The following is a 10132-nucleotide window of genomic DNA, read 5'->3' as shown; positions in this document are numbered from 1 at the left end:
ACAGAGCAAAAGAACAGGGGAGTGGGCCTGATGCTGGTGCTGGGCGCTTAAGAAATACGGCAAGCGATTGCTTCTGAAGGTTCAGAATACGTCTAGCCCTACCCCTGCTTTGACTTCGTGTCACTTTGGGCATGACTTGTCTCCGTGTTGGCCTCATTTTCCCATCTGTGAAATGGGAATAATCATAGAAGCCACTCTTCTTAGCAAGTGAGGCCCAAAGACAGGAGGATGGGCATGAAAGCATGTCGATGCTTGTTGAAAACAGATGTAGGGGTGGTTGACGAGGACCGAGAAAGGCTGTAGGGGAAGAAATGTTGGGGGAGGGGAGGCAGGGCTGGGGAGGGCCAGGAGAAGGAAGACTCAAACCCCACTGGAAGCACAATGTACTTGACAACAGCATTTGACAGAGCCTGCCGGGAGGCAGCCTCTGACCCGGAAGGGAAATTGCGAATTTAGGTTTTACGTGTGTTCTAGCCCAGTCCTTGATTGCCCTGGAATGTAGATAACTCACTGCAAGGGAAGCTGAGAGAAATGAGGTTCAGAAATGATACAGCTGTGTGGGGCAGAGGTGGGATAAAAGTTACTCAGCTGCCTAAAGCTGAATTCGATGTAAGATCCCTACTAAGAGTGCTGGGAGATAAGGCTGGGAGGATCTGGGAAGGCTCCTTGGAGGAGGTGACTCTTACACTGGCCATGGGTAGGATCCAGAGAGTGACACGGAGAGAGGAACAGCCCAGGTGGACAGGAGAGAATGGGCAAAGACAGGTCTTTAGGAACACAAGGGAGCCCAGCTATTCTTCTCTTCGATCCATCCTGGAGGTGAGAAAGATTATGAAATGGAATCATGGTCCATCTGACTTTCTATCTTTCAGTTCTTGAACGAGTGTGTGAGTCCACCAAGGATCCCACCCAGTCGGTCTGCACCCAGGAGTCCTCCCAGCCATGGGCACCCAAGGAAATGAATCCTAGTGCTTTCTCCCAGCCTCCTTACTCTGTGGGAAGCCTGATGAGCTGGGCTCCGCTCCAGGCTGTTCTCTGTGAGGCTCGCCTCTTTACCACTTTGCAGAGCAGATGGATGACACAGAGACCACATTTTTCTCCCCTAGCAGCAGGAAAATGAATCTCACCAAGTGCTGCCGACACCATTCTACCAGGTTCCACATCCATCGCTAACCGGGTCCGCTGACAGAACACAGGCCCATCCCTCAGCCCCACTCCAGGGCCTAGGGGAGAGAGCAGACAAGACGAACAGTGAGCATCCTTCCTTCCTGACGCAGCTCCTTCTCTTCCCCCAGATCCACCTGTGGCCCTGTACTGCATCTCCAGGCCTGGGCCTTGATGTCACTTGGAAGCAGATGCTCCAAGACAGAGAGAAGATGAGGCTGTGACCAGGGGAGAGGTGAAGAGAAGGCATTGGGTACAGACCTGATAACCTTACACAATTTTAAAGTGTGATGAAGGGCATCATTTTACTAAAACGCCCAAAGGCCCAATCTGCCTGGGAGTGAGGCAGCTTGGAAAGATGGTACAGCGGTCCGGAGACCGGGATTTGAATCCCAGCTCCTTTGTTAATGAAACTCTAGGACTTTGGGCAAATCATTCCACAGTTCTCTGGGTCTCGTTTTCTTCCGAAATTGGAATGGAACCCTTCCAGTGCTGGGGATTGGTGACGTGCTGGGAATTTAAGGACACGATACCGTCATGGACTCCCTGACCCTTCCAAACTCCCCCAGCTCAGAAGCCCTGTTCTCAGGCGCAAATTCAGACCCCATACCTGGTCCAGCTCTCCTGAGCCGTGTCCTCCATTCTCAGCACTTCTTCCCTGTGAGTCCCCACCCTGCATGCCCCACCCCTGCCATGGCTGATCCCATTAGGATCCTGGGCCCTTGGTAGTGGTGGTGGGCCCTCCTCACCTGGGGGTGCCTCCAACACCCAGGGCCACCCCAGGGTAAAGCTGCCCCCGGACGAAGCCAGGATGCTGGATCGGAGGCTGTGTGCATCCCTGGAGATTGCTGCATTGGTTCTCTTTCCACCCTGCAAGGGAGACGCTCCCTGGGGGTGGACACCAGCCTCAGACAGAGCCTCATCGGACTGTCTCCCTCCCTCTGTCACAGCCAACTCAGTGTGGGTCTCATTCATCTAAAATACTCATGCAGTCCCTCCTGTGGGCCAGGCCCAGCTCCAGGTGTGGGGGATACAATGTTGAATACAAGGTCCCTGTCATCACGGAGCCTTCACTCTAGTGGGGGGACAGTCAGAACTGTGACTGAATACAAGGTCAGGTGTGATGGTGCTGTGAAGAACACTGAAGCCAGCTAGAGGGACAGAGAATGACCCATGGTGGCTATTTTGGGTAGAGGGGTCAGAGAAGGCCCCTCTGAGGTAGTGATAGCTGGGCAGAGGTCAGATCACTGGCTTTTCCCATTGGGCTTAAGGTCCTGGAGCAACTTTTCAGGAGGTAAGTTTTCACAAAACTGACTTCAGGGGCCAACGGCATTGTCTGGGTCTGGGAGGGCACAAGCAGAGGACAGCTTCCTGGACTCGGCTCGGGGATCTGGGGGTCTGGGATAAAGTCTGCGAATCTCCTTGGACATACGAGTGCACACCCCCAAGACAAGAGGCCACAGCCAAGCCAGGAGCTCATCCCCAGGAGAGAGTGTTTGTGGATGAGGCACGTTGCTGCCAGGCCATGTCCTGCCCTGGAAAGAAAGGGAGCCCCCGCCATCAGAGACACTGCAGAACCCTGGAGGTTCCTAGCTCTCCCCCTCAGCTCCTTGCTCCTCTCTCCTCTCCCGCCCTGGCTGCCCCAACTGCAGAGACTCCTCCCTCCAGAAGGGTCCCAGGCTGGTGTATGTGGGACTCCCCTATTTGGGTGCACAGCTCCATCAGGGGACTGAGATTCAGGCCTTGGAAGAGGAAAAGGATGGGAGGATGGAGTGAGGAGCAGAGGTAGCCCGTCAGCCGCTCTGTCCTCACCAGCCTGTGAGCATGGCCCAGAGAGAGGCCAGCGTGAGGCAGGCTCTCTGCTCTCGGGTGGGTCTTATGTCCCCCCAGCAGATACACATCTCTGTCTGGCTGGATGCTGATGCCCACAGTCGTCCTTCGAGCTCTGGGCCAGGTTGAGGAGTGGGAGCAGGGCTCTGTGTGGCCTGTCCAATGCTCCCTGGCCTGCCTGAGCTGAGGGCCTGCTCCTGTGAGCTGAGTGTCCCTGGCCTCAGCTCCAGGGGCCTACCCTCCCAAAGCATTCCTATCCCCTACGATGTCACCTGGGCCAAGAAGATCAATTTACTGTTTCCCTCCCTGCCCACACACACAAGAATCGGTCCACCCTCCTAATTTTAGAATAATTCCGAGGAATATCAGTAGAGTTTGTCTTGAAGATTGTTTTAAATGTAGGTATCATGACACCAGCTCGGAGCCAGATCTCTTTGGGGTTGTCAAACTAATTGCTTGAACCTCTCCTGCCCCAAATTAGCAAAATACCAGTTTCTTTCTTTTGGAGACTACCAACCTCTCCTCAAAACCGTTGAGGTAGCTCAGAGAGATGAGTCAGCCCAAGAGGGAAGTCCTGCATCTAAACACCACGCCGAATAAAACCCCTGGACTATCAGATTGAGAATCAGATCGGCTCAACATGTCGCATCACCTTGGAAAATTCATCTTCCCTTGGAAAACGATAAAATAACAGCTAGCATTTACTGAGGCGAGCTGTGGGCAGGACATTTTCTGTTATTCACTTGCAATAACTCATTTAACCTTCACAAGAACCCTACGAGGTAGGTGCCATTTATCCCCATTTCATAGACAGGGACTGAGCTCTGGGAGAAATCAGTTTTGCTGCCTTCCGCGGCTGGGCCAGGTTGACCCCCGAGGCCCCTGGGGTGCCCTTTCCTTCCAGCCAGCCTCAGCCAGGCTCTCTCCACCTGTAGGAGAGGTTTTAATAATCTCTCCAGGATTCCTGTCCCTCTCCTCCCAGGAGTCATCTTGGCTCCATGCCAAAACTGTCAGCCCAGAGAACCAGGACCCACACGGAGGAATGTGGGCTCCTGCCCCAGGTTCAACCTCAACAGGCACTGGCCCAAAATAAATAATTTCATTAGAGTTAATAACATAGTCTCTTTAGCTGCAAAGTGTTTCCAAATAGAGGACCCTCCAGTTGGCTTTAATGAATAGATAAGAATCTTTGTAATTAACTCAGGGATGGCTTGCATGTAAATGGGTATTCTTCTGAGTGCTGGGAGACTAGTTATTTGTTGTTTTAAGCGTGGGGTGAATGTGCTCCTGACACTCCTTCCAACAAGCTCCTGTACAAACAACCACCCCTGCAGGTTATTTACCCCCCTGCAGATGCCCCCTGGGTACACTAGAGCCACAGTGCCCTGCCCCTTTCCATTAGGCCCACCTTTCCTTCACTTACAACTCTGGAGCTGGCTGCCACCCTGCGACCTCCACCTTCCCTCCTGGCGGGATGGAGAGGCTGTGAGGGCTCTGCCCCATAATGGGGTCAAGCATTAGCTGCCTCTGGTTGTGACTGCACTGGACTGTAGGGCTCCAGCTGCCGGTGTGCATGCCTGGTGTGTGTGCATGCGTGTGCATGAATGTGTGTACACGTGTGCATGTATGGAGTGAGTGTGTGCCTGCATGTATGTGTGTGTAGGAGGGGCATGTGCCGTTCATGCACGCCTGCGAGTTTGGCAGCTATGTGAATGAGTAGGAGTGCTCGGAGAGTGTGCATTTATGATGCACACGCTGTGTGCATGCAGGGAGTGTGTGCACACTGAAGCCCAGTTCCTCATCTTCCGACAAAAGCAGCACTTTAATCACTGGCCACGTGTCTGTTTCTGGAGCAGGGTTTGCTGGGGTGGAGGGTCACCCTGTGGCGCTGGCATCTCTGGAGATTTCCTGAGGAGCTGCAGCTACTGGAGTGTTCTTTCCTCCCCTCACCCAGGGGGATGTGGTCTCTGCCCAGAGGGCTAACCACAGTCCAGCTCCCCTCCCTTGGACCCGCCACTTTCCTTGATAGAGAGCCACCCCACAGGGGATTTGGATTCTGGAACCCAGCCCAGAGCGGGAGATGAACAGTGGGCAAGTGTGTGTGAGGGAGGAACGGTGTCCCAGCTCCCATCACCTCTGATGAATTGCATCCCACCTGGGGAGGGTGGGCTCTGCTCTCTGCCTCTTGGAGGGGTGGAGTGTGTGCGTCCAGGTGGGGGCAGAGAGTAAATAACGAGGGGCAGAGACGGGGAGGCAGAGGGACCCTTCACTTGCCCCCTCCCGCCATCTGCAACCCTCTACGGCCCCCTCCCTGACAGGTCTGGGGTGCGGTCTGCAGGTGGAGTCCACTTTCAGGGCGAGGGCTGGGCTGCACAGCTCTGCTACAGGTGGGGCACAGGGGTCTACTCCCAGGACCCCGCTCACCTTCCCTTTGCTCCTTGTCAACTCTTCTAGCTGGCAGGACCCCTCCTGGTGGGAGAAGCTACCGGGAGCAGCCCCAGTGCTCTTGCCCCGGTAGGACTCACAGGAGGCCTGCTGGGAACTTTTGTCACGGAGGAGAGAGTCATTCTAGAATTGCAGAAGGTCAGGAGGGAAAGGGCACTTCTAGCCCCACAGCGGGGCCCAAAGAGGGCTGTGGGGGTGCCTGAGGTTGCACAGGAAGGCAGGGGCAAACTGGAGTTCAAGCCCGGCTGGCCTCACTCCCCAGGGGGTCCTGCAGCTGCCTGCCCACGGGTCTGGGGGCTCCACCAGGGGCTGAGGCCCACTCTGCGCTCCAGCCTCCTTGGCACCCAGGGAGGGGTGTCAGGCCCCGTGACTCCCACGAGTCCACGCTGCAGATGGGTCACAGCCGGGCTCCTGGCCAGGGCACAGAGGGTTGTCCGGAGAGCACCCTCAGACAACATCTGGTCCAGACCCCTCGTCTCACAGAGGGGGGCCAGAGACTCAAGCCGGGTCACCTTGCGTGTGGGGGTGCCCGGGGGACTGGTAGCCAAGCGCCTTGGCCCCTATTCACACCTCTTCCTGGGCACCAGCCTCCTCCTCCTTCCTGAGAGCTGAGAAGGGCTGGGTCCCTCTCCCACACCTGGACAGCAGCAGTGGTCTCCATAGAAGCCCAGGGTTTCTCCAAGGTCACCTGAGGGAGGATCACTTCCTCCCTCCCCCCACTCCTCCTGTTGGCCGGGCCCCCCCAGGGCTCCATCCCTCCAGCCAGGATAAACCTATCCCATCTCCTAATCCTCGTGTGTTTGTTTCTGACTTCCCAGCCATCTGGTAGACCCTTCTTAATACCTCCCCTCATTGCCCCCTACTCCAGGCTGCCCTTCTGGATTAACTGCATGGCTTCCACACATTTACTTTACTTCCCCTGCTCTGTGGGCTAAGGGCATGCCTAGATTCCTTTGCACTTATTTGCACATTTGTATGTTTCTCTGAATGCGTGATGTCCGTCCTCCAGGGTGTGGTCATCCTCCCCCATCAGACTGGGTATTCGTCACCGGCCGATGGCTGGTTTCCCCCCTCAGACTGGGAGCCGCTGCAGGACAGGGCCTGCTCCTCTTCCATCGGACTGGGAGCCGCTGCAGGACAGGGCCTGCTCCTCCTCCATCGGACTGGGAGCTCCCGGTGGGCAGGGGATCATCAACTTGCACTTTGAAGCTCTGTCTCAGCCCCTGCCCTCCCTGCCTCTCTGGCACACACAGGGGTAGTTACCATCCCCATCCCCCTCTTGCTCCTTCACTATGCTCCCCCCACCCCACAACATAATAAATCCCAAACTCGTGGGAGCAGCTGCCAATGACGGCATCAAGTAGAGGATGGCAACGCTGGCAAAGCTCGGAGGACAGCTGAGGACCATTGAAGCCTGTTGCCCTCCTCCCACCCCACAGCAGTTACCTCTCTAAGAGGGCAGAGTGTGGGAGGTGTGAACTGGCAGAGCTGGGGGCTGCCCTGGGGCTTCACATCTCAAGACCTGAATACCATCCAGACAGAGGCACTAGAGGGACCGTTTGGCCTCCGGATTCTAGGTGAGGGTCCTGGCTTGTTCCAGGCATGGGCCATGCCGGGCTCATGGCCACATGACCAGTTGATGGCAGAGTGAGGACTCCTACCAAGCCCCTGGACTCCCAGTCCAGTGCTCTTGCCACTGCATCAGAGTAATTCTATAAACTCCAGGTCTTCACTGAAGAGGGCAGTGTGGGCAGTGGGAAGATGTGTAACCTGGGTTTGAATCCTGGCTGTGTTATTTATTTGCTGTGTGGCAAGAGGCAAGTCATGTAACTTCTCTGAGCCTCAGTTTTGTCGTCTGTAAAATGGATATAATAATAGCACCTACCTTACCTGGTTATTGTGAAGACCCGATGACATGAGGCATATGAAGTAGTTAGCAGGTAGCGAGCTCTCAGGAAATGTTAGTGACTGTTAAATAATACTCCTGCTCCCTCTGTGCTTGGCACTCTGTCAGATCTGTGACAAGGACTTAATGAACACTCGCTGTGCTACTGTGGCAGGGGGGGACGGGCACAGGGGATGGCCTCAGCTTCCCAGTGTCTCTTGTTTAGGACCTGGAGGCTGAAGGGACAGCCATTATCCCAGAGGAAAAGGCAGGTACAGGCTCACACCCACCCCCTGTGCTGCCAGCTTTCCAAACAAGCCCCGCCCAGCACCTTGCTCAGGAAAGCCCTGCTAGTTCTCTGCTTGAAGGGGTGACTAAGAGAGGGTTGGTTGGTTGTCTGCTGTAACAGCTGGGGATGGAGTTCCCAGTGCAGGAAGGAGTCTGGTCCCTCGAGCAGTGGCAGAGAGGCCAAGCATCTATGCTATATTCATAGTCTTCCATCTCCCCAAACACAATCCGTGATCTATGCCTTAAATGGGGCCCTGTCGCCTGCCCCCATAGCTGAGCACATCAAATCCTCAGAGACCCATCACTCTCCCCTACCACCTCCAATCTCTCCAGCCTCGTTCCCTTCACTTGCCAATGTCATCATTTGCTTCAGGATGTAGCAGAAAGTGGGTATTTTGTGGCTGTCCACCAGGTCACTCCTAAGCTGGAGACCACAGGCAATTACTTGCCGTCTCTGTGTGCCTGTCTTCTCACCTGTAAAATAGGAGCAGTAATTCTTGCCTCCCTAGACTCTTGTTAGCAGTACAGGGGCTGAAACAGTGGGGCCTCTTCAGGGAGGTCAGCAGATACTGCCTAGTGGTGGTGACTTCCATGTTTGTACAAATAGGGAAACGAGGGCCCAGAGCTGGTGATGTACTGGCTGAAGGTCACACAGCAAATGCACTCTCAGACCCCAGGAGTCCCTGCCAACCTGTCTTAGGAAGTTTCATCCCTTCAAGTAAGCGTTTCCTTCTCTGGCCCATTTATTAGATTTTCAATTTTCTCAGTTTGGCTCCGAGGCCTCTCCCCATCCCCCCTAAACCTTCTCTTAAGTCGGGGAGACATAGTGCCTGGCACACAGTAGCTGCTTGTCAATACGTGTGAAGACAGGCTTGGAGGTACATGCAGGGCTGGTGTGGGGTTGGGGTGGAGCCGAGTTCTGGGGTAGGGACAGGCTTGAGGGGGTTTCTCTGCATCTCCAGCTCTGCCTCCGGCGGCCCTGGCTGTCTAAGAAGTCTCATTTTGCCAGCAAGCTGATTCATGGGCCTGGCTCCCCGGTGCTCCCTGAGCAGCTCTCTGTCAATAAGTATTCTTACAAGGTCCCTTGATTCATTTTGGAGTTGAAGACAAATTTTTAAAGAGGAGCGCAGTGTCAGGGCCATTCCAGAGGGCCGTTAACTTAATGTCCCACCTCGCTCCCTCCCAACCTGCTCCCTTTTGGACTGCACGAGAGTGAGGACTCGCCGCTTCTAGCAACCGCTTCTGACTTCTCGCATTGGGACAGGAGGTGAGGAATGAAGAGAGAGGGACACAAATTACAGGGCAGGGCGGCAGGCGGGGCTCTGGCTCTGTCACTAGGTTTGTGTGTGACATTCTGCCAACTGCTTCCCCTCTCTGGGTCCTCGTTTGTGAAAGTGTAGATGCTGACAAACACCACTCTGCTAGCATCCACCGTCTTCCCTGGAGTGGTCTGGTCTCTGAGGTTCACTTGGGAAGGCGATCTCGGCATCGAGCAGCAGCTATCCCACGTGGGATAACGCAGTTGGCAAATTCTGCCACTGAATACCACTGCACCCACCCAGCTCCCTGTCCCCACCGCCCTGCCCTCCTCCTCTCTGCTGCAGCATCCTCCTAACTGGTCCCCTTACCCCTCCCGTCTTTCCTTCCTTCACCCAGTGAGACGGCCATGATCTGAGCCTCGAGTCTGAGCCTGACTCCCTCCGGCCTCCACACTTTGCATCGGGGCTTGTTTCCCCTATCACTGGACTCGTATCCAGGCTCAGGGAAAGCACATGCAGAGACACGGCAAGCAAGCACAGGGTGTCGAGTGTGCGCCTCCGGGCACTCACACCACTGTGCTCACTTCCTGGAATGTCCTTGGCCCTGTCCTCAGCAAACTCAGTTTGAGTACCTCTCCTCCTTTGTGCCCCCCCCAGCCAGGGCAAAGCCATCACAGCAGCATCAATCATCCCTGGTGACCGTGGTCAGCAGACCCGTCCATCTTCCCTGGGGGGCTGGGGCCCCCTTGGGGACAGGCCCGTGGTTTTGTCTCCACACTCCCTGGCAGGGCCCAGTGCATAGTGGGAGCTTAATGTGTTGAATAAACAAATGGCTCCACGCTCCGACTTTATCACCAGCACCCTCCCGTGCACACACACTCAAGCTGGGATAGCCTTCCTTGACTCACACCCGTGTCCTCCTTGTCTCTATCTGGAACTTGTGATTTTCTGCGTGGAGAAGGTGGTAAGGTGACGGAGTAGAGAAAATCCCCAGACGTGGGATAATGAGAAAGCCGTTTACAGTTTGCTTGTGGACTTTGTCAGCAAACATTTCTTGAGCACTTGCCAATTCCAGGCACCATGGGTTAAGAAAAACGACTGAGACCTATCCACGCCCCCCGCCCCTCCAGGAGGTCCCTGTCAGGGCTTATTTGAAGAGCAGGGGTCTGGTGTTCTGGGAACTCAAGAGGAGCCCGCACACTGGGCCCACCTGCGGTTCTGCCCTGGGCACAGCTTTCTGGCAGCTCGCCCCTTGCTGCTG

The sequence above is a fragment of the Ceratotherium simum genome, chromosome 16 (genome assembly GCF_057802395.1).
Source record: "Ceratotherium simum simum isolate JZ-2026a chromosome 16, ASM5780239v1, whole genome shotgun sequence".
NCBI classification, from domain to species: domain Eukaryota; kingdom Metazoa; phylum Chordata; class Mammalia; order Perissodactyla; family Rhinocerotidae; genus Ceratotherium; species Ceratotherium simum.
Note: the sequence above shows the minus strand (reverse complement) of the source record.